Below are 23,702 nucleotides of genomic sequence, written 5' to 3'. Positions count from 1 at the left end.
AATGGTGCCTCTTTTGGCTTATTCTTTTGCATATCCCTCAAGAGAAAAGTATACAACAGTTGTATCTTACTGGTACTCACCTGTGGGGCAGAAACGTGGAGGCTACAAAGAGGGTTCAGCTTAAGTTGAGGACAACACAGCGAACTGTGGAAAGAAAAATGATAGTTGTAACGTTAAGAAATCGGAAGAGGGCAGAGTGGGTGAGAGAACAAACTCAGGTTAATGACATCCTAGTCGAAATCAAGAAGAAGAAGTGGGCTTGGGCAGGGCGTGTAATGTGAAGGCAAGATAACCGCTGGTCCTTAAGGGTAACGGAGTGGACTCCAAGAGAAGGCAAACATAGCAGGGAACAGCAGAAAGTTAGGTGGGCGGATGAGATTAAGAAGTTTGCGGGGATATGGTGGCTGCAACTGGTGAAGGACAGAGTTAACTGGAGAGACATGTGAGAGGCCTTTGCCCTGCAGTGGGCATAGTCAGGCTGATGATGATGATGATACTGTATTTCCATATTCAAAAACCTTTCTGGCCACTGTTGACAAGAAGCTTGTATTTATATACTATGAATTTCACATCAGTGCAGCCATGCCTTATCGTACAATCTTGTTTTCTTTCCTCACCTTCCCTCATGACTTGCTTGAACAGGGTATTATATGGAAGGTCAGGGGTAGATGTAGTAATGTGATGACACAATAATATCAATACATTAATGTGTTACTATTGAGGGTTTGTGTGTTAAATGGAGGCATGTAGCCGCATGCTCCTCGAGGTGCTTGCTAGCCCTTGTGCCTGGATCCTGACTCCCTCTGCTTCTCATTGTGCATAGTTTTATGCATTTGTTTACTCATGCTGCGTGATGGGCTTTGTTGCTGGGCCACGCTTTCAAACGGCTGCGTGCCGCATGTTTCTGAGGTGGAAAGAGGCACTGGGTGACCTTGCATTTGATTGTTTTGAGACAGAAAAAGATCCTCTGCTGCAGCATTTAAGTTCTCAGTTTACACGGAACACCTCAGGATAGAAGTGTCGGAGCTCACAAGATAGACTTCCAAGTTGGCATTTTCCCCGGGTTCATGAGTGTCATGTTGTGCAAGTGAAACCGGCCTGCTTACTCCTGGGGATTAAAACAAGGGCTGTGTGATAGCGCTGTAGCCTCGGTTGCAGTCTGTAGGGTAATCCCAGATAGCAGCGTCCCGCGACTCTTTGTCCATTGTTCCCAATAGCATGAGTGCCTTCCTCACTGCCCAGAATAGGCGTGCATGCAAGCGCAAAGGCGCCCAGTGGCGTCTTTGTACATGTGTGCCTGGCTTCAGCTAGGCTTAGAGGTAGTGGGGCAATCCTTATGTCATGAATCGGCAGCTTGTTTGGCCTGATAACGTGCTACAATTATGGGGGAAGTCATTTCATGGATCACGAGGGAAAAGCCACGAGTCTTGGTGAAAGCTTCAGAGAAGACGGTCAATATTTCTTTGTTCCGGTAAGATAAGGGATAAGCCTTTTATACATGAAAGATAGCTTTACAGCGTGAATGTATTACACTGTTTTCCAATATAACTTTCGAGAACAATGCAGCTTCTCCCTGCCAGAGGACCCCCTTCCTTCCAGCCAATGCTGTGGGCCATTTCTCATGAGCCTGCTAGTGTGACAATGCAGGAAGTGGCAGATGAAAGGGGATAGTCCCCCACCTGCATTGTCACCCTGTCAGGGTCATGAGAAATGGCCCACAGCATTGGCTGGAAGGAAGGGGGTCCTCTGGCAGGGAGAAGCTGCATTGTTCTTGAGTTGTATCCTACTATAGTTTCATGCAGGAGTATCACATAGGACTTTAAGGTTTTTAACTTCATATATGCTGCAGTACTGAGCAATTACGCTTAATAAATTTTTACGGGTGGAGTACATGAATGAATTCTTTCTTTTGGCTGGTAATCTCTTGGCACTTGAAACACGGTCAAAAGTCAGGCAACGAAACCTGCTAACCACATCCCAGTAGAGGTGGCAGAAATTCATCCCATGGTCATTTTATTTTGTGAATAGTGAGCCAAAAAGGTAGTAGCGCCAGGTGGTTCCTTAATTTTATATCCTTATTGCCTTAGCAGGTTAATCGTCTTGGTGGTGTACCTTGCGGCAGCCGTCGGTGTCTTGCATGCGTTACTTAGACATTTGGTCTATTGGCAATGCTTTAGCGATTTTTGTGGCTGGTTGGACAGTTGTGGAGAGAACTTAAGAGCCATGTAGCATAGCCACCCTGCATTTTATTTTATTTTTATTGATTACATACTGCCAACTGCCTCTTAGCAGTCAAAGAAGGAGTGGATGCATTGTTCTTGACGCATTGCCGAGTTGCATTTAACAGCGGCAAGGACACGTAAAACTTGCGATTGGCAATCAGCACTGAGAGAGTGCATATAATCAGCAAAGAGAAAAAGGATCTGCAGTTAGAAAGGCTGGCGGCAAAGCAAAAAGCGTTGCAAAGAAATACTTGCTGCATCATAGATAAGGTAACACGGCCATTGCAAAAGATTCAACAGAAGGCATGTCAGCAACTTCATACATTAAGGCATTCCGCTCGGCTTTGGTTATAGGAAAGATTTAAAGCTATAGACATCAATTTTATCCTGCGGCATTATAATGGACCTGCTATGCTTGCCTCTCGTTTTCCTGGATTCACTGAAATGCGTTAAGTATGAAATTTGATTTTTATGTGCTTATTGACAATGTTGCACATCATTTGTAGGTGGTGCATTTCTAGTGTTGAGAACCCAGCTCGTATCTTAAGGTCTGAAACAGCGATACTTCCACCGTAAGCGTTATAGATGAATCTAAGTGCTTTCTTTTGTACCCCTTCCGTGCGGTTTATGTTTTCCTTAGTGTGAGGGCCCCACACTGTGTCAGCGTAATCAAGAAATGGCCTAACTAGCGTCGAGAAGGATGTAAGTTTTGTCACACTAGTGCAGTGCTTCATGCGGTTTCAGTAACCACGGCTTTTTTAGTGACGCCGAAACAACATACATAGTCGAATTGCATGTTCCACGTTAACTTGGAGTCAGTTATACCACCAAGATATTTAAAATTGTCAACCCGCTTTGCATCTGCATTATTAGTTTTGTAATTATACATTAATGGTTTTTTCTTTCTTGTGACCATCAAATGAGCATATTTTGAGATGTTTAGGTTCATACGGCGAGATTGTTTAAGCTACTCTGTTGTTCTTGATCAGTGTATGCGGTAACCAGTCACAGTTTTGGCGTTAAGTTGATATCAGGCGCCTCATAGCTGAAGTTGTGTGCATTTCTTTTTTTTTCCATTTATTCGCTGTGTTTTGCGACGATTCCATTGGGTAACCAGTAGCTGGAAGCCACAGGGTGTTGGAAGGACGCAACTGTGCTGCTGTGTTCTCACACAGAGCTGGAGCATATGGTGGTGGGCATGGGCAGTTCCGAAGATACATGTATCTTCAGTCATATCTTCAGTGTATCTGTATCGGTATTAGGTATCACTTGCAAAAACTTGAGTATCGGAGTGTCGGTATCGGAAAGAAATTTTTATTTGTATAGTATATTTCAGCGATACTCAGTACTCAAAACAAAGCGAGCCACATCTTTCGATGCTGCCGCGAGTGAGACTTTGGGCCAGCGGTACTCGCTGAGGTGGTAGTTCATTGAAAAGAGGAAGGGAGTCGAATTGGGACAATATAATGTCATTGCCACTGGCCTGTTCAGTTTTCCTTTTTCCTAAGATCATGTTTTTTCCCTTTTTCTTTCAAATAGCTGACATATATGTTGCGCTTCTGCCCACTCTTCTACAGAAGGGATGAAAAGGTACACTCATCCTTGTGTTAGGAACAATACCCCTTCACCCCTATTCCATTTTGCTATGGTTGCTAACAGATATGGAAGACCTTTGCCATCATTCTCAGGAGTTTGCAAAACATCTGTTGTCGTCTTTTTCAGCGGGATAAAGGATCATAGAGACGATGTGGCTATGCTTCACTCTTATCTGTTGATAAAAGGCAACTTTGTAAACTACAACATGGTAACGTACTTGGCTGCTTTTGTATGCTGGAACTTTTTTCATTTCCTTCGCTTATAGCACACCACATTGCGGGGCTCTTTTGGACCGGCTGTTTGAGCAAATGCTTTTGCTTAATACCATTAAGTAAAGGTAACTTCTAAATAACCGAGATTAGCAACATATGTTTTGCCTGATAAAAAAACTGACCCATTTTATTTTTTGTTGTTTTCCTTCTAGCTTTTAACATCCTGTGTCCAACATCAAATTTTGTTAAAGTTGCAAGCAACCCAGGAATTATTATACAAACGAAAAGTGTGAAAAAATGTTTCTAGTTTATTCGTATATAGTCAAGTGCTCACACACTGGTTCAAAAAAAAAAGATTTTGCTAGACTGTTAACAGAAGTGATTGTTTCAGCGTAAACATAGTTTCAGTCCTATGCTAAAGTTGTAATGAAACCCGCTGTGCCAACATTAGACTTTAAAGCATTGGAGCCTAAAGAAATCCTTGCAGCCGGGCTAGTTTAAACCTTTCAAAAACAATGCGATATATAGAATACACTAAAGATTCCAGAAACTACGTCTTTACCTAGTTAATCATCTTTAGTAGTGTTTGGATTCCTGTGATGTATTGAAGTATCAACAGTATAGACAATCAGTATGGAAAGGAATTTCGGTTGTCATCAGAAACAGTTTTTGATGGCATCGAGTATCGGTATTGAGGAAACTTTTTTGAAGTATCATACCCAGCCCAGGTTTGGTGGAATACTGATTGTTAGAGCAAGCGTTAGGGCGTTTTTGAGGCAGTGCCATGAACTTCAACATGTCTGGTTAGCTAGAAATCTTGCAGTCCATCTGTGAGTGTCGATAAGGAGTGGCCTGCATGTTTTCATCTGGTGGTGTTCATTCAGCAATGTGACTGAGGCTGCCTTGAGGATAGAGCCGCTTCAGACTGTGACGTAGTGATACCCGTCATGCCTGTCCTTGTTTTCTGCACATGTACACAGTTCCATTGATGCACGGAAGCTGTTCTTGATTGGTACAGTATCCGTAGAGTCAAGTTGATGGCGGCAGAGGACACCGCCCATCGTGCTGAGCGAATGTCTCACTAGGCACCCGGTCTCGACTTCCACTGCTTTAATGCGGCACCGATCTTAGCCATGTACCATTAGGGCATCATCGGCAGTGGAAATGCCTTTGCTAGGATATCGAAAAAACGTGGACCTCGACTGTCCGTCGCCGACTGGGGTATGTGGGCGTCGTGCTTATGCGATGCCCGTCCCGGAGGCTGCTATCGGGTCTTCTCCCGCGACAAGTGCTGAACGATCGGCGAGGCTCGTTGCTGCTCGCCTCATTGGGCTCGAGTGCGCACCCGTGCCAGCCATGCGCGAGGCGTCGTCGTCGCGTGTGGTGCGCAACCCGGCGGCTCGCGCCATTCTTCCGGTGTCCTTCTTGTGCTTTTCTCTCTCGATGGCTGCCGGATGGCCTTGGGCTCACGCTCCAGCGACCCGCAACAGCACGCCATTGTGTTCGCGAGTGGCATGCGGCGAGCTGCTCGCCGCGGGCGCCGGCAGTGGCCGCTGGAACAGGGCGCGCCGCTGGGAACGGTGGCGCGGAGACGTCGACCGCACCAGTGCACGTCAGCGCCGGTTTTTGCTTCTCTCTCCCGTTTTTGTCTGCCTTCAACCTGCGCGGCGCTAGAGAAGGAAAGCGCTCACTTAACTGGGGCGAAAAGTAACGAGGCACTGGCGTGGGTAGCCTGCCGCTGGCCTCGCGTGTGAGGTTTCGTTTATTGCCGCCCGCCTGCTCTGCTGTGTGTGCCATTCTTTACTGCGTCCTCGCTGTGTCCTCCTTTCATTCGGCTGGCACTTAAGTACTAGTTGCAGTGAGAAGTGTTCTTCATAGCGTCCATTTGTCCAGTGTCGTCTCGTTGTCCCATGCCCAGGTAGACGCAGTGGCAGCGTGAAAGTGTTCAGTTCGGCCACAAGTGGTGTGAAACAAAGGGTCAACGACGACGAGAGGACAGGATGCGCAGGACATACTCTGTAGTAATTATTCAGAATAACCCCGCTAGCACTCACCCTGCAGGTACTGCTGCCCAGTTAGTGTCTCTTCGCAACAGTACTGCTGCCTAGTTAGTGTCTCTTTGCAACAGAATTGTTTGTAAAAAATTGGCAGTGTTCTGGTTAAACCTGCAGGATTGCGAAAGCAACGAGGAGAGAGAGAGGGGGGGGTGATGGAGAGCGCGTGGTAGCGGCGGCGGCCCCGGCACGCTAGCTATGCGCCGCTACTGCGCATGCGCAACTGGCGGACGCGGCGGTGGCACCACTGAGCCACCCGCGCAGCGACGGCGGCGGCGCGCCAGCTGTGCGCCGTGTGACGTCACTGCTTCTCGCGCATGCGCAGCATGACCTTTCGTCAGCTCCGCGAAATGGCTCGGCGACTCGCGTAGTGTTGCTTTCGCAACAAAAACTCGGGCACGTTTTGCATGGGGAAGGTGCCAGTCACTCCTATCAGTGGTTCGTTGCGACTTCTATCCAGCTTGCTGCGACGTCATAGGTTTCATTTTGTGGCACAGCACGCAGCTCCGGCACTGTAAACCTGAGCGGGTGGCGATAAGCCGATTAGATAGGCTTGCAGCCTTTCGCCGTCCTACACGCCCCACAAAATGGTCTCCACGGTGACGTCATTATCTTCTGACAAAAGGAAAGTAGAATACCTGCAGCAAGTTTCATTGGTGTTCGTAACAGCGCAGCTATCCGGTCCTTCTTCTTCTTCCCCGTCTTTCCTGATACGGCACCCTCCGTCGGCGAATCGTTGCACTTACGCCGATACGATGCGTGCGCGCTCTCTCGCTCGGTCCGGGAACATAGTTTCGGAACAGCAGCGGGTATTGTGTGGGATACGTGGAGATATTGTGCGGATACGCGTTGCAGTTTATTTCGCGTGTAACAGCAACCAGGCAGTGGGGCTGGGCTGTCTTCTCACTTTGCTGAAGCTGCCTAGAATTGGTTCTTCCTCGGATTTCAATCTCTGGCCAACTATAGCACGATATAAGGTGAGTCATTGTCGATTCAGCTGCCAGCCGTCGTCGGATGCCGACGTTTTGGCTCGATTGCGTAGGATAGCCCTTAGAAAGTTCGCCTATGTTCGGAGATTACGTAGTGCGAAACCCGTGGGTGCGCGCTGACAATAGACACTTTTAGTTGGACGTACGCAGTGAGCTTGCGTACGCAACGACACCGCGGGTAACGAATGCGCATGCGCAGAACGCAACGTATCTAGCCGCGCGTTGCGGACGCCCGCCCGCTGTCATAACGTAGCGTACGTAACGCGGAACGCTACGTGCTGCGTAGAGAACATGGCGGCGACCATCTCGCCCGCTTCGGACCGATTTCACTTCGCCGCTGCTTTCTTCAATGCGATGGCTCGCTCTAAACGGTGCTGTTAGCTTTTATTTTGTCTACTCTCACCCACACGCCAAAATATTAGGGACAAATGCCCCTTGTTTTTCAGATAATGAGGCGTTTTTTGACCTTTTAAGCCTAACTGACGTTGTGTACGTTTATCGTCATAGCAACCGCACCTGTCGAATAATTTTTTTTAGTCATGTGCCTACTTTTGCACTTCTGGGCTCGCTTGCCAGTGAGTGACGGCTGGCGCGGGTGTTGGCTGCGCTCGGTGCTGTGCAAAACCGACTACCCGGACGACGGCACGGTAGCCGCTGCTTGGCCGCCACTGGGTTCGCGCTAAAACAAAGGCAGCTCCCCGGCTTTTCCCGTGCACGGTCGCCTAATCACCGGGCGCTGCGCGAGCCTGCTGCCCATTGTGTGCGCGGGCTTTTCCTTCTCCACTGCGCTGCTCCGACTGACTGAGTGAGAGACGCCCATTGTTTCCCTCTGCGCCCCCCCCCCCCCCTTCCCTCTTCTCGTGACGCGTAGCATGTCTCATGCGGGTGCGAATGAAAGCGAGCGGCGGTGCTTGTAACGCCTCGCTGCTGCAACCGCGCCTTCTCTCGAGGAGTGCGGGAGACTGGAGAAGCTGGGGATTAATTTCGGACGCGTGCCGGGGTTTCCCCCTGCGGTCTGCGTCTTTGTGGGTGCGCTGGGTTCTCTCTCCATCGTTCGGTGCGTTTAGCTTTTCCGCGTGAAGGCTCGAATGCCGCAGTGTTGGTGGACTGAGCACGGCGCATGCGCTCCCGACGATTCCGTCTCTGCGTGTGCCTGCAACTGTGGCGCAGTTAACTTCCTCGAATTTCCTTCCTTCCTCTCGAAACGCACTAAGCAGATAGGAGTAAAAAATTTAGGGGGTGCTTTTGCTTTCTAAAGCGCTGCAAGGCGAAAGCCTTTCCCGGCGCACTGTTTGGCATTGATTTCCTTATTTTTATTTTTTTTTATTATTTATTTGTTTTGTTTTAATTTTAGTACTTTTTCTTTTTATTTCTTTATTTGTTATTTGTTTTTTTTTAATTCTTTAAAAATTCAGGCGCGTTCGTATTTTGCGTACTCTCGTATAGGCGTATTCGTGTTTGGAGTGTACCGTTCTGTCTCACGATTGGTTAGTGGCGGCAGCAAAGCTATCGCTGTTACTTCTCCGCCTGCCTGGAGTATGCGGAAAATTCTTTGTAGTCGTTCTTGTCTTTTCACTCTTTCTTTTCTTTCGCGATACATTTTCTTTTAAAACGCAGCGCGCGAGCTCGTTCGGCTGCCTGCAGCAACCGCCTGTGAACTCGACCGGAACGCTTGCATAACTTGTTCGCTTGAAAAAAGAATGGGGGGGGGGGGGGGGGGGTGCACTATCGGCCGTGCTTTTCTCCCTTCCTAGTGACTGTGGCGACACCCTCAGGCACAGCTGATAACCACGAAGCCCGTGTGCACACCCGTTAATGGTTGCCAATTCTGCGTGCGGAAATATTGCCGCCAGTCCTTGAATAAGCTCCGACCAGTTCGTCGGGGTGACTCAGCCGGATATTCTTAGTGGTTAGGAATACTTCTGTTAACCATGAGGGGGAAAGTTCCGAGAATTTCACTCGGAAAAGGAGAGACTTGATTCTTGGGATTTGTATTACCTGAAGCCGAAGTTGTTTCACTTGCACATCCGTTACCAGAAGGTTGACAGCAGAGGTGTCACGCTTTTTCTGGTCAGACAGCAAACAAATCTTTGTGCGCGATGGGATTCGAACCACCATCCTTCCGTTCCGCAGCCGAGCGTGCTAATGGCTACACTACTTCCTGCCAACGCATAAGTTGTTCTCCTTGTCTGGTACGCTGGAGAGTGTTTGCAGAAAGGCGTATAATCAGACGGATGCCTCCCAAACGCCCTCCAGTGTCTCCAGCATTTAAGATTCAGAAACAACTGTGTACTTAATTAACATATTAACCACACATCAGTGGCACAAGCAGCAACACCGCGCTAAAAGCTTTCGCCTCACCGCACTTTAGGTCAACGAAATGCCCCCCTGAATTTTCGGGAGATTGGAGAGGTTTCTATTTTTTTTGTATTTTCAGCACCTTTTTTCTTTTCCCGTCATGCGTACTGCGAGACCGCTATCGTGCTGTGGTTGTTTACAATTCCGCGGCCTCGTCCTGAGCTGTGCGTTGTTCTTCCGTCCTCAAAGGAGATTGAGCGGTGGTGGAATGCTTTGTCGATAGGCGGCGCTGCGGCTTGTACAACCCAGTGCGTTTTTTCGATCCATAACTACAGCGCAAACGACAGGACAGAGATGAAGAAGGGACACCACACAGCGCTGACTCACAACTAAAGTTTATTGGATGCCAGAAGGTATAAATACCTCCCTGGCGGCCAGAAAGAATGCAGTCCACACTTACATGCGTGACTGACATAATAGTGTACCAGTCACGTGCCACCAAGCAAATCACATGCGCGAGAAAACAATATAAGCAGTGACAGAATACAATATAATCAGTGAGCAAGCACTTGTCAATATTCGCAATCAAGGTATCTTCTTTCTTTTTCTGACAACGCGACAGATGAAGCACTGATGCATTCTTCCGAGAGCCTACCTATTAAGTGAGCTTCAATGATCTCCCTTGCTAACGAGTCACGGTTCTTTTCTAACACTGCACTTTCCTGATAGTTTGGCGCACAGACGTAGGTGTCATCGTCATCTTCATTGCCTTTGCAGTGCCTGCAATGTTTCGCCACGTGGCCAGAGATAGCGACACGGGAGACATTATACTCATGCTCTTTGAGTCTTTCGTTTAAACATCGGCTGGTTTGGCCGATGTATCGCTTACCACAAGACAGTGGCAGCGAATATACCACCCCTTCCTGGCAAGGCACGAACTGTTTTGCGTGCTTTATCGGGCACTTGCGCGATTCTTTAATCCCTGAATTGACATTCTTAATCAGGCTGGACAGTCGTTTGGGCGCCGAAAAGACATCAACGCCTGCATGTTTTCCGATTCTTTTCAAATTGTGCGACACTTTGTGAAGATATGGCAGCACAACAATCTTCATGTTATCACGTTCCTAGAAAGTAACTACAGTAAGAAGCTTTGTGGATTTTCAGTCGATGTAAAGGATCTTTATTACACCATTCCTCAAGCAGAAATTTTGTCTTCTGTTAACGATCTGATTGATGAATATGGTGCTGTTGCATTTCAGAATGAGAGCGGAATTTCCACTACTGGGTACCTTGAATTGTTGTCACTGTATCTTGGCTCAACTTTTGCGGAATGGAATGGCGAAGTTTTTATTCAGAAAGAGGGATGTATTGGTTCATGTCTAGCGCCTTTCCTTAGTGACGTGTTCCTAGCAGCACGAGACAGAAGCATGAAAGAGCGATTTGAAGGTTCCAGAGTTTGTAGCATTTTTAGATTTGTTGATGACTACCTTGTGTTTTTAGATTGTGACAACCTTGGTTTCGAGCAGCAATTCCCTGACGTCCTTTCGGTGTTCTCAGAATGCCTCACACCATTGGTTTTAACACACGAAGTACCATTGAATGATTTTATTAGGTTTTTAGATCTTTCGCTTCATTTCACTCCATCTCATGTTTGTTGGGCTTATGAGCCCCGTGCTGTTAAGTCCATCTTGCCGTTTTCATCAGCTCACTCCAAGCTGGTGAAGAGAGCAATTGTACATACCGTTTTTAGCAACACAGTCAACAAATCCTGTGAACACAGGTTGAAGCATAGCTTCAGCAACCAAGTAGACCGCCTGGCAAAGGCAGGCTACCCGTCTGGATTATTAGTTTCCGTGGCAGGAAAACTACTGGAAAAGTTAAAATCAAAAGGAAATAGTGAATGTACGAAAGAGAAGAAGAAAAGGAAGATTGTTGTGCTGCCATATCTTCACAAAGTGTCGCACAATTTCAAAAGAATCGGAAAACATGCAGGCGTTGATGTCTTTTCGGCGCCCAAACGACTGTCCAGCCTGATTAAGAATGTCAATTCAGGGATTAAAGAATCGCGCAAGTGCCCGATAAAGCACGCAAAACAGTTCGTGCCTTGCCAGGAAGGGGTGGTATATTCGCTGCCACTGTCTTGTGGTAAGCGATACATCGGCCAAACCGGCCGATGTTTAAACGAAAGACTCAAAGAGCATGAGTATAATGTCTCCCGTGTCGCTATCTCTGGCCACGTGGCGAAACATTGCAGGCACTGCAAAGGCAATGAAGATGACGATGACACCTACGTCTGTGCGCCAAACTATCAGGAAAGTGCAGTGTTAGAAAAGAACCGTGACTCGTTAGCAAGGGAGATCATTGAAGCTCACTTAATAGGTAGGCTCTCGGAAGAATGCATCAGTGCTTCATCTGTCGCGTTGTCAGAAAAAGAAAGAAGATACCTTGATTGCGAATATTGACAAGTGCTTGCTCACTGATTATATTGTATTCTGTCACTGCTTATATTGTTTTCTCGCGCATGTGATTTGCTTGGTGGCACGTGACTGGTACACTATTATGTCAGTCACGCATGTAAGTGTGGACTGCATTCTTTCTTGCCGCCAGGGAGGTATTTATACCTTCTGGCATCCAATAAACTTTAGTTGTGAGTCAGCGCTGTGTGGTGTCCCTTCTTCATCTCTGTCCTGTCGTTTGCGCTGTAGTTATGGATCATCAAAAACGCCAACTCGCCCAACAAATGCTTTTGTCGTTTTTTCTACTTTTCGAGGCTGGGTGCGAGACCGTGAGAACGGAATTCTGCAGGGGCTTGACAAGGTTAACGGCAGTCGCTGTTGTCGGAAGGCAGGACAGTGGACAGTTTTAGCGTAGTCGTAAGGAACTGACAGTTTTAGCGTGGCGTGACAGCCGTGCGGCACTTACGGTAACGCGTTGCCGTTGCTACCTTTGCCAGGCGTGCCTAACCACTTTTGCGTGCGTCACTCGGTGACGCGCGTGTCACGTGACCGTCTCTGTACCGCCCGAGGTTGGTGGCGGGGGCAGCGAGATAGATGTCCTCTCGCACTGTCCTTGGCCCACGCAACCAGATAGGCGTAAACGCTGCCGCTCAGCTTTTTGTTTTTCCTTCTATTGCTTGTTTTCGGATGTTTGATAGAAAGCGCTACAGGCGGCGCTGCCGCAGAAAGCAGAAGTTTCAAGCTGCCGTGTTTATTGTCATCGTGACACGATGAGGATCCATGCCCTAGCCGAAAATTATTTCATTTCCCTATTTCGTGCCCTTTTAGAGCGCAGCTCTTTGGCGTCCGTTCCTGGGTTTCGCGTCGTCGTCGGCGTCGGCCTCGTAACCAGCTCCGCCCCCCTTTCATCCCCCCAGCGCTATCGGCGTCAGCGGCATCAGTCAGTCGCTGCTATCTCTTCCCTCCTCCCTTTATCGTGTTGTCCGCTTGCTGCGCGCGCTTCTGCCCCCATCGTTTGCCGCTGGGTGTACACGCCGCCCCCCTCCCCCCTCTTCCTGCGAGTCTCCGGTTGTCAAAGCGCCGGCTCGAACTTAATTCCTTTCTTCGCTCCTCCTCCAATGCAACCCCTGTGCGGTGGCAATCAGAGAGCCAGATCGGTGGCGGCGGATCTGTATATGTGCACCGCCCGAGCCGAAATTGCGAATACGTGTGAAAAATAAAAAAAAAATTCTGTGATAGCGCATACACGTGTTGCTCGATTTCTTTGCCTCAATCTATCGAAAAGGTGAAACAGCTTATTTTCTGCGCTCAAATTTCGCATTAGAAAGTAACGTAATCGTCGGTAATTTTTTTTCCTTGCAGAAGGTTGAAAACTCCGTGAATATCGAAAATATAAGGCAGTTTCGGTTCTTATTAAATGCAAGCAAGGCGGTGATTGAGGCTAGTTGGTTGTGCTTTCGTGTCCAGCGCGCTACCATTAGGAAATTACACGTAGGACAGAAACGAAGAGTACAAGACAAGCACGCTTGTCTTATAATGTACTATCGCGCTCAATATGAGTTGCAACGCGCGGTCATCGACCGGGGCTCGTTCCGTGGTGTGCCTCCTCCAAACAGTCGCTCGGAATTCTGGGAGAAACTTTTTCCTGAGCGGGGTACTGTTGTTTCCTGGAACAGCAGTTTTTCCCAGAATTCCGAGCGACTGTTTGGAGGAGGCACACCACGGAACGAGCCCCGGTCGATGACCGCGCGTTGCAACTGATATTGAGCGCGATAGTACACTTAAAAATTCCACTTTCGCCACACTTTACCCCCTCAAATTCTCTGAGCATTAGTCTCGGAACGTCAGTCTCGTGGCATACGTAAAGGTGAATAATTTGTCGGCGGAGAGCAGGGAAGAGCAGTGGACTGGTTCGCCGATTGTTCAATGGGTGGCCGTTGTCGCCGCGGCTTCGGTTTCCGATAGGAGTATACCCACGCGCACCGATGGAGATTCGGTAAAGTGCGTTAGAGATCAAGTGACCCAGGCCGGCGCCTAGCAGGTGTCATCGCATTTGACTGGCAGTGAACTTAAGTTGCCTAGCTAGCTGATTGAGCTGATAACGACTGGTGCGGGACTTCGGTTATCCTATAATGGCGACGGCCATATCGCAGGTCGCTTTGTTCCGCGGCCCGAACCCCCCCCCACACACACACACACACACACACTTTCTCTGATGTCTACGTAGTATACGAGTATTTTATTCCGCCCCGCGGGCCCTCCACGCCCAGCTCGCGCCATGTGTGGAAGCGACTGCGTCGGCCGGCGCAGATGTTCGTGCCGAGTGTGGTGGGATCATCAATTATTGCACTGCATCCAGCGGCGAACACGACGGGTCAAGGATGATAGCGCAGCATACGGGGCGTGCTGCTGCTGCCTGGCGTCGAAAGAGATGGAACGAAAAGGAGGAACGGTGTCTACTTCGTCATGCGCTGCACTGAACGAGGCGGGAACATACGACAAAAAAAAGAAATAAATCGTAACGAGCACACTCGGTTTCCGATTCTGTGCTAGGGGTGTAGTGTGCGCCTTGTGCTCTGCCACCCTGCTCACGAGCGCTAACGTGGGGCTGACGTTGTGCGAAGGTTGTTCGGTGAAACTTTGTTATTTGATGGTACTCCTTGTCAGCGCAGAGCGGAATCGGGCCGAACGCGTCTACACAGCGGACACTGTGCGTAAAATGCCTGTTTGTCGTGTCGGCTTCGCAGCACGTGGGCGCGGACGTTGGTGGGCTCGGAAGACCTTTTTTTTTTTTTCCGGTTTGTAAGCGGTCGGGGCATCAAAATAACCGTGTTGCCTGGGGTGCTTATGGGGCAATCTGTCCATCGGAATTTCGTCTTAAATCTTAGTCTAATGTCGAAAAACGTAGCACTGCGCCACCTGGCGCAGATGTGGAGCAGCGGGGGGGGGGGGGGGGTCGCCTCGTGCCATCCGTCTGATGACGACGGCGGTGCTCCCGGCGGGCCGCTCCAGGAATGCCGTGCGGCGTCGCTTCCTCCCTCTGTGAGCGCCGCATGACCGGCGGCGTTTACCTGAGCTGCTTTCTTTATTTTTCTTTCCCCGACGGCTCGGCTTCGCATGGCCGCGCGCTGACTCACAGTCGGCGGGCCCGGCCGACGGGAATGGTTCATATACCGTGGAGGCCGTTCTCTCCACGTGATAGAAGCCAGCTGAGCGGACGGCTTTGCCAACCCTGCATGGCCCATAGAGAGAGGCGCATAGTAGGGGAGAGGTTCCCTGAACGCTGTTTCACCACACTATTTTGGTTGGTGGAACTACTAGGCGCATTCCCCTGCTCTGTCCCACCTGCTCGCCGGGTTGTGGCCTCCGAGGTAAATGCCTTCAGTCCAGAGACCTTTGTGGTGAAGACCTTAGTGGCCTTCCGAGTAAAGGCGTGTAGGTCAAATGCCTTTTTGCACGTAAGGACCTTAAGTGCCCCCCAACCCCGTAACTAGTGCTACTGCGCGATATTGCGCGCTTAGCTATGCTAAACCGTCTGCTAATTTTTTTTCAGCCTTTCCCTCCTTATCGTTCTGCCTGGCGGCTTTCTATAATTTCTCCATTTTTAGTTTACCGTGCATTGCAGTGCACGGTGAGAGCGTGCAAGACTGCGACGCTGCCGTCTTGCACCACTTCCGTCGCCCGTATCTTTTTGTAATCGCTCTGATAAGTTGTTGATTTGTTTTTTTTTTATCTGAATGCAGTTTGTTTTCCTTCCTGGTATGTGTGTATATATGTATATATATATTCCGGATGCGGAGCCACGGGTTCCACGCAGTTGCGCCGCATGTCTTCCCACCCTCTCCGCTTGCCTTCTCTTCACGGCTCGTGGTTCTTGGTCGTTTTTTCCCGTCGCCCGTTCCCCTTTTCACGCCGGACAGAGATAGAGCGCTGATGCGTTCGGAACGGTGTTCTCTAATGGCGTTACTTTATTATTATGCTTATCCCTGCGCCACGGTGCGGCAACTTCCTCGTCCCCCGCTCGCCGTTGGCCGTCGGTCGCTCAGTGGATGGAGGCGGCTGTCACCTCCTCGTGGAAACCGGTTGATCCGCCTATTCCTGCCTTCTTCCGAGTGTTCGGAAGGAATATTTGATGTCTGCCACTTGCGTAGTCAGCCGCTGCCACTACCTCCGTTATTGTGTTCCCCCCAAAAAAGGCCCATCTGAGAAGGCATTCGCGGTTTTCGTCTTTTTTTTTTTTCATACACATCGCCCGCTTAAACAGTGCGTGTCGAGTTCATTTTTGGAAGCCAGCAGCGGCGAGTTTCCTTCCCCGTGGCCAACTGGGCTGCGATGACTCAGCGCCAGACCCGGAACCGATATCGACGATATATTTGCATCGCCTCTGGAAGCCCGCACAAAGGGGCTGGATGACCTTAATCCTCGCATTCTGCCACCCGAAGAGCTTTTGTATGGCCGCGTCTTAACGGTGATCTCGGCAGTACAGCCTCGCAGGGCCGGGTTCCAGGAGCGGAGCGCAGGCGTGGTCCTGGCCTCCCCCCTAGCTAGAAGTCGAGGAAGAAAGACAAGACAGCTGGGAAAGGGGTTGTCGTCCGGAGTTGGAGGAAGGGGCACGTGCGGGAGGGAAGACGTGCGTTGCCCTATCCGGAGCGTGACGACGCCTGGTCGCCCGTTGTTCGTCAAACCGCAACACCCCCTCCGGCCGGTCGCCGGCTCACTTCTACTTTTCTGCGGCAGCCACAGCCTCGCGCTCTGCCGCACGCATGCGGGCAACATTAGGTGTGCGTGTCCTCCTTTCGAAGTCGGCTGCCAACGGGTTGCCTGAATGCGCCCTTTGTTGGCTGTCACTCGCCACGGGCGGTCCTGCGGTGCACCCCCTCTGCTGCCGCCCCGTCTCACCGGTGAACTGCCCGATCGCACTCTGTCCCGCGTAAAGGGTGCATCGGCTCTGGACACGCATCACAAGACCTCTGTGCCTAAGCGGGTCTCGTGAGCAGGGAGCCGTATTGGATTTGCGCGTGTCGGCTACCCCCTCCGTGTGTGGCCTGCTGGCGGAGTTGTGCTTGTCCCCCTTGTGTGCGTGTTTGTCTGTGGCCGTTGCTGCTACTGCTGCTGCCGCCGTGCTCGTGCGCGCAGCGACCCCCCGCTCTCCAACGGGGCCAGGTCACGGAGCCCGTACATGTGGGCCTCCCTTTGCACGAGCGCCCCACCGAGGCTCTCCTGCTCTTCTCCCGTGGCCGGTGCTTGTTGGTTGTAGTCCCTGCTGTCAATTGCATCGTGCAACGTTTAGGCCCTCCTGGGCGGCGGTACAGAGGAACCTTCGCCTCTGCTGGAGAAAGTAACCTCGTTTCGTTGAGTGTGTGCCTCGGTGCGTTGGTCACTGCTCATCTGTAGTGCCGGTGCGCTCTGTGTACTGTGAACCGTGCTGCTGCTTCGCCTTTTCGTGGCCGTGCACGAGCCCCCCCCCCCCCCCCTTTTCTGCGGTGATCGGTGGATTAGGCGCATCGCGGTGGCGTGGTCCTTGCTTGGTTTTGGTGACCCCCCGCCGCCCCCGTCACCGTTTTCTCCCGAAAGAAACGTGCATCCGTGTCGGGGTCGTAGGCAGTCATTGCCTTCTCCGGGCACCCTCCGCTGCCCCGCGTTCCGCCGTCGCGTCTCAGTTTGTGAAGCATCGTGTGTGTGTGTCTTCAGGCAACGAGCCACGCGGACTGTGGGCCGTCTTCGATCATCGATCAAGCCGGGGATACCCGTTTGTCTGCCGCCTTGCAGCTCTGCGTCGTCGTTGGGACACTCTTTGTTCGTAAGGCATTGAGGGCAGCCCGCCAGCAAGAACAACAAGACGACACGTAGTTGGCACAGCTCACTCGCATTCAGGCTGGTCGGCCTCCGAATCCGCCGACTGCTGTCCCGACGCCACGTGTCCGGCTGACTCGCAGACACCGTCGGCAAGATTGCCTTTCGCATCGCGGCGCCCATCGTTGCTTGCCGTTTCGTGTTCTTGTGTGGCGGCGAACAGGAAGGAGCCCCTCGTGTGCCGGCGGCCGTAGAAGAACGATTGGCTGACAGGCGTGCGCCTCCGAAACGGGCCTTCTCTCTGCGGCGTCCGTCCATTTGGGAGGCCGAGACATCGCCCGTTCCTTCCCTACCCCCTTCCTTTTTCTTTCTTTGCTCTTCTTCTCTCTTCCTGCGTGTTTTCTTTCGGCCGGCTGTTTTCTTCTTCTGACCGGTGGCAGTGTTGCCGCTTCCGCGGCTCGGCGTCCCAAGACCTCCTTGGTGTCCTGTTCTGGCGTCCCCGTTGCATACACGCCGCGTGAAGACTGGGCTGCCTGGCCTCCTTTTCTTGTTCTTGCCTTTCTGTCGCAGCTGCGTCATTATTTCTTCGCGCGTTGTTGCGAGGCGCCCCGCTTCGCCGTTTTCGCCCAGGCGTCGCTGTGTCCGCCCCGACGCGGCCCTTCCAGCTGTCCTTCCATCGGTTGCCTTGTGGCCTCAGCACCTCCGCCGAAGCTAGTGTAGTCCTTCTAGCTCTCCCTTCTTCCGGTGGTGTCCACCAGCGCAGCAGTCCGTCTCCGGCTGCTGGTCCGCGGTCGACAAGACGTCGCTGCTGTGCTTCCTCGCATTCCGGCCGCCCGGCAACGGATCTGTCCTCTCACCGTCCGCTTGGGTGCCCGGCTCGGCTATGAAGAAGCTGTTCGCCGCCATGGGAGCGTCGTTCAGGAAGTGAGTGCCGTGGTGGTGTGCGCTGCTTGTCTGTTGAAAGGAGCGCTTCTCCGAACTTTCACGGAAGTGTGCCGGTTGGTGGCGGTGGTGGTGCAAGTATTGGTGCTGGTAGCTGTCGTTGATTGAGGGTGTGACCATTTGTCAGTGTTACTACCCGTGTTCTGTCATTCCTGGTGGTGGTACCCTTGGTATTTTGACGCGAGCGCATCGTGCTTCCAGGAGAGACGGGTCGGCGGCAGCGCGCTGGTAATGTTTTGATTTTGTGTTTTCCTTTGCGTTTCTGCAAAGCCTGAGAGTTGTGTAGACTTGCAGGGCGATACGAGCAAAAATATCCCTCAAAATAGCTTCTAAAATACGTGCAAAGAGCGGTGCCAGCACGTAAACTGGACGTACCATGTAAATCTGTCCGTGCTTTATATTTGGGAATGTTTCGTGAAGCAAACGGCACTGTGCGCGAGCTTTATGCCTCCAAACTGTCTGCAGTTCGTTTTGGTTAATTGATTGGTTAATTGGGGTTTAACGTCCCAAAGCGACTAAAGCTATGAGGGACGCTGTCTGCAGTTCGGTCGGCAAGATTTGTGTCCTGCTAATGCACTACAAGAATGCTTGATTCATTGCTGTTGTCGGCGACTACATGCAGCAGCGTCACATATGAGGACTTTTGTTCTGTTTTTGATGTCTTAAAGCAAGTTATTAATGCGTTTGGCGGTAACTCGGTGCCGAACGAGTTAACTGTTGTGTCCTGTTAAGTTTTGCTTTCTAATAGAATGTTTTTCTCACCTGCAACGGCTACGAGTGAGTACGGATGTTTCCTCCGTTATTGGACCGAAGTATGGTCTTCCCCTCCGTGTTTTCTAAAACGGCAAATGGTTCAGTTTTCTACGTAGTAAGTCTCCGTAAAGTTACGGACTTTTTATAGTGATAGCAGCGCTTGTTAGGTCATTCTCCGTCGCCGTGCGGCCTCGAAGCGTCGCCCCTTACGAGCGTTCGCAAATAGGTGTCGCCGCCGATAGCGGTGTCGCCCCACTTCTCACGGTGCACGAGCGCGCGCGCGCACAACACCCTAAGCAGGAAGGGCGCCGTTTGCAGACCTCGTGCATAATCTCCGAACGCTGTTCCGCAGCCACGCTGGGGGGATGCACTTGACCACCGAGACCTCCGCGATACGTTTGCACAAACGTATATGAAAAGAGCGGTGTCCTCGATCGGCGTTACCTGATTCGCAGCTGCTCCGCCCAGCGGGAACACGACGGAGTTGCGGCGCGCCTCGAACCGGAATCTGAGGAGAACCTTTGGTGGTGCCGCTCGTTGTTGCGACTGAGAGAAGGATGAAAAGGAAATTGCATGGGCCTGCCTACTGGCTCGAGCCAAGCCACCACCGCTGCCACGTGCAGATAGAGGAGAGTTAAAAGATCAGAGGAAAGAGAAAAAGGAAAGAAAAGACGCGCGTCGCAGCAACAACTGCGTCCGCCGGAGCGGACGCTGCTGAAAAAAACATAAACGGTCGAAGCCGCGCTCGCCGAAGCGAGGAGAGACCAGACGTATTCTCCGCTTTCCGAAGCGCCCGCACCTTGTTCTGCACTGCACGTTGGCACAATGTGGCACGGAGATATCGCCCGAGGCAAACTCGTCTCGGCAACTACGGCACGAAGCAGTTCGTCATCGATCCGCTGCGCTAGCATGACGATTTCTTCGCATGAAGCGTCTCTAATGGCGAGGTTTCGCTACATTTATTGGTTCGATCGTTACTGCTCTGCGTACTAGAGTTGGGTTTTAAAAAAACTCTTTTCTCGAACTCGGCGGGATCTGTCACCGTAACGATAGAGGGCGGAGGCTGTAGCCGAGTCGAGAGAACGACGTTATATTTTCTTGTACCGACGTCACAGGGAGCTGTGTAACGCTCTGTGACCCGCCGCGGTGGCTAAGTGGCTAGCGCGCTCCGGAGTTCCCGGGTTCGATCCCGGCCGCAGCGGCCGCGTTTCTATGGAGGCTAAACTCAAAAGGCGCCCTGTGCTGTGCGATGTCAGTGCACGTTAAGGGTTCCCAGGTGGTCCAAATTATTCAGGAGCCCTCCGCCACGGCACCTCTTTCCTCCTTTCTTATTTCACTCCCACCTTCCTCCCTTCCTTAACGGCTCGGTTGAGGTGGCCACCGAGATGTGAGACAGTTACTGCGCCATTTCCTTGATGATGATTCCTCAGAAACCAATTTTCCTTCTTTTTCTTCAGCGCCCTCTCCGTTGGAAGTTTTACCTGTAGGCCCATCCCGATAAAAAAAAAAGATGCCCAGGCTTAGCTTGGTTAAGCCAAAAATGCGTTGCATATTGCGCGGTCTTTTTGCGCGAGGTATTGCTTGGCGGCGATTTTCTCAGCAGCTTTTCCTCCGTGACGTCACGCGCTGGCGCAGCGCCCCTAGCGGGAGGAGCGGGAGTCAGGTGGTGGCTGCGGCCGCGCGCGACCGCGCGAGTTGGGGCCCAGCTTTTCCTCCGGCTGTCGTGACGTCACGTCACGTGGTTTGGTGGCGGCCCGGCCGCGCCCAAGGGCTGAACTGAGTGATTGCAATATGCAAAGCATAAAAATGGCAAATCGCCGACGCATAGCATTGGGGCATAAGCCTCAGAAAGCACTCAGCGGCGGTGAACTTGGTGGCGTATACCTATGACACTCTGACGGAGACCGGACGCGCTTCGGTAAGCTCAGCTGTGATAGCGCAGTGTAGCTGGGGGGACAGAGCCCATTCATTTGGCGTGCGCAGCAGTGCGTCCACGCTCCCAAGCCGACGTCACTTCCGGTGTGCGGCAAACGAGATTGGGAGCGAAGTTGCCGTCGTGTTTGTAGCGCGTCGCATGGACTGTTTGAACATCGCAGGCGTATCAAGCTTTTTTTTTTTTTTCCTCCCCGCGTGCGCGTGCCTGTGCGCACACACTGGGGGTTCCGTTATCGCGATAACGCCCCTTATCCAATAGCCCCGCATTGTGTGCCGCATGGACAGGGAGATAACGGGGGCCCGCTATAGAACGCTCTGTGTGTTGACAGTTCCTGCCTCTCTCCCCCCCCCCCCCCCCCTCCATCGTTAGGTGCGGGCGCCTCCCGACTTGCCCCTCCCTCCCCTCGACAGCCGGCACGTGATGGTATTACGGCGTCTACGGCACGTATTACGGGGACGTTACCTGGGGTTACGAAATCGTGGCGACTGCGTTGACGTGCCTCCACTCATGGAGGCCTCGGGAAGGGGGCGAGGGGGGACGACTATATTCGCGGCGGTCTTCAAAGCTGCTTGTCTCTGTCGCCGCCTGCCTCGCGCTTAAAAGCGGCCTTTGTTGACACTCGGAGAACAAAAAAAAACCAAAAAAAAACCGCGGGAGTGAGCTGAGAGAATAGACACGCGAGCCCAAAGGGAGAACGTATATACAGGACGGCGCTCGACTTGGTGAGTCGCAGCGTTGCGCTGTCTCTGGCATACCCTTCCGAATAAGGCATTTTTTAAGGCGAAAGCCTTTAATGGCTCATATTGTCCTGACCCAGACGTGTTAGGAAATGCCGCGGTGGCTCAGTGGCTATGGTGCTCGGCTGCTGGCCCGAAAGACGCGGGTTCGATCCCGGCCGCGGCGGCTGAATTTCTTTGGAGGAGAAATATTCGAGGCCCGTGTACTGTGCGATGTCAGTGCACGTTAAAGAACCCCAGGTGGTCGAAATTTCCGGAGCCCTCCACTACGGCGTCTCTCATAGCCTTAGTCGCTTTGGGACGTTAAACCCCATAAACCAAACCAAACCAAATTTGTCCACGTTTCAGATTGGTCGAAAGGGTCGTGACGTCACTGCGCGCGAATTTTGAAGGGTGTCCACCGAAATATGTGAGACAGTTACTGCGCAATTTCCTTTCCTCAGATACAATTTTTAGCTGGTGTCCACCGAGATATGTGAGTCAGTTACTGCGTAATTTCCTTTCCTCAAATACAACGACTGGTGTCCACCGAGATATGTGAGACAGTTACTGCGCAATTTCCTTTCCTCAGATACAATTTTTAGCTGGTGTCCACCGAGATATGTGAGTCAGTTACTGCGCAATTTCCTTTCCTCAAATTCAATTTTCATTTTCTTCATTACGGGCCCTCTTTGTCTTTCTTCTTTTACTCCCACTTCCTCCCTTCCTGTACAGTGCGGTTCAGGTGTCCTCCGAGAAGACAGGGAATTACTGCGCTTTTTTCCTTTCCTCAAAAAGCGTTGCGTTCAAAGGGCAACGCATCGCGTCGAACAGGTGGTGGCGTTCCGTGGACTCCCTGGCAGCGCTGTTAATGCACCAACAGAATGTGAAGTGAACAATCGCGTAGCAGAATGCAGCACTCAGGCTTTCGCCTTTCACCACTTTAGCCGCTAAAGTTCGTCGTAATTTTTTCTTTTTCGTGTACCGCGTACCAACTTGTCGATTCCGGGACGCGAGTTTGGGGGCACCATAGGCTTTCGCCAGTCTTTCCATTCGCGCCAAGAGGCTGAACCGCAGCGGCGGCTTAGTGGTTTCAGCATCCTCCTCGTATGCGGGAGGATCGGGGTTCGATCCCCAGTTCCGCCGGGTACCCACCGGGGATGCATTATTGGGTGCAAGCTTTCCCCTGGACTGGTGCTGGGCTTCTTTAGGCTGAACTGCTTGGGAGATTGGTCTTTGACCCCACCTTTAGAAGACACCCTGTGCCATGGCGCCCTTTGGCCGCCGATGCCCTTGTACGGTTAAAGTTCACCATGGTCACCCATTTACCCCAAGAGAAGTGTCTTGGGGCTGTCGGTGGTGTATAGGACGAGGGTCTCGTTTCCCGCTCGCCATCGCTTGTGGAGCAGCGGTCTGCGCGCGTCTCGTTTTCGGTTCGCTCGTTCATGGCGCTGTCGCACGGGCACTTCGAACATTGATTATCGAGTTGATGGTGCCTTTGTTCGTTGTATCCCTGTGCTGCCAGAAGAAGTTGCAGCAAACCAAGGAGTTTGTAATGGAGGAAAACAACTCGAAAAAAAAAAGCACTTTCGATTGAATCGTTGCGGCTGTAATTCTGAAGTGACGGCGAAACAAGCATTATGTGCTTTCGTTTGAACGTTTCCTGGGCACAGGGCTGGAAAAACGCCGAACCTCGATCGCATCGGAAATAGGGAATCGCGTTCGTATCAGGCTC

At 51.5% G+C, this 23,702-nt stretch overlaps 1 protein-coding gene across 2 annotated transcripts in view; it reads left to right on the top strand.

Annotated features, from left to right (window-relative positions):
* Positions 1-23,702, top strand: part of Klc (kinesin light chain) — a 105,074-nt gene that overhangs the window by 5,037 nt on the left and 76,335 nt on the right. Inside the window, exon 1 of one of the 2 annotated variants that reach the window (XM_089555051.1) lies at positions 7,663-7,878. The exons of the other annotated variant lie outside the window; for it this stretch is intronic. The gene's annotated coding sequence lies outside the window, so the exon portion shown is untranslated. Of the gene's footprint in view, positions 1-7,662; positions 7,879-23,702 lie in introns of those variants that run through there. 2 annotated transcript variants of the gene reach the window in all.

The sequence above is a fragment of the Amblyomma mixtum genome, chromosome 8 (assembly GCF_055824585.1).
Source record: "Amblyomma mixtum isolate Tamu chromosome 8, ASM5582458v1, whole genome shotgun sequence".
Taxonomy (NCBI): domain Eukaryota; kingdom Metazoa; phylum Arthropoda; class Arachnida; order Ixodida; family Ixodidae; genus Amblyomma; species Amblyomma mixtum.
The sequence above is the reverse complement of the archived record's forward strand: the minus strand, read 5'-3'. Positions and strand labels throughout refer to the sequence as shown.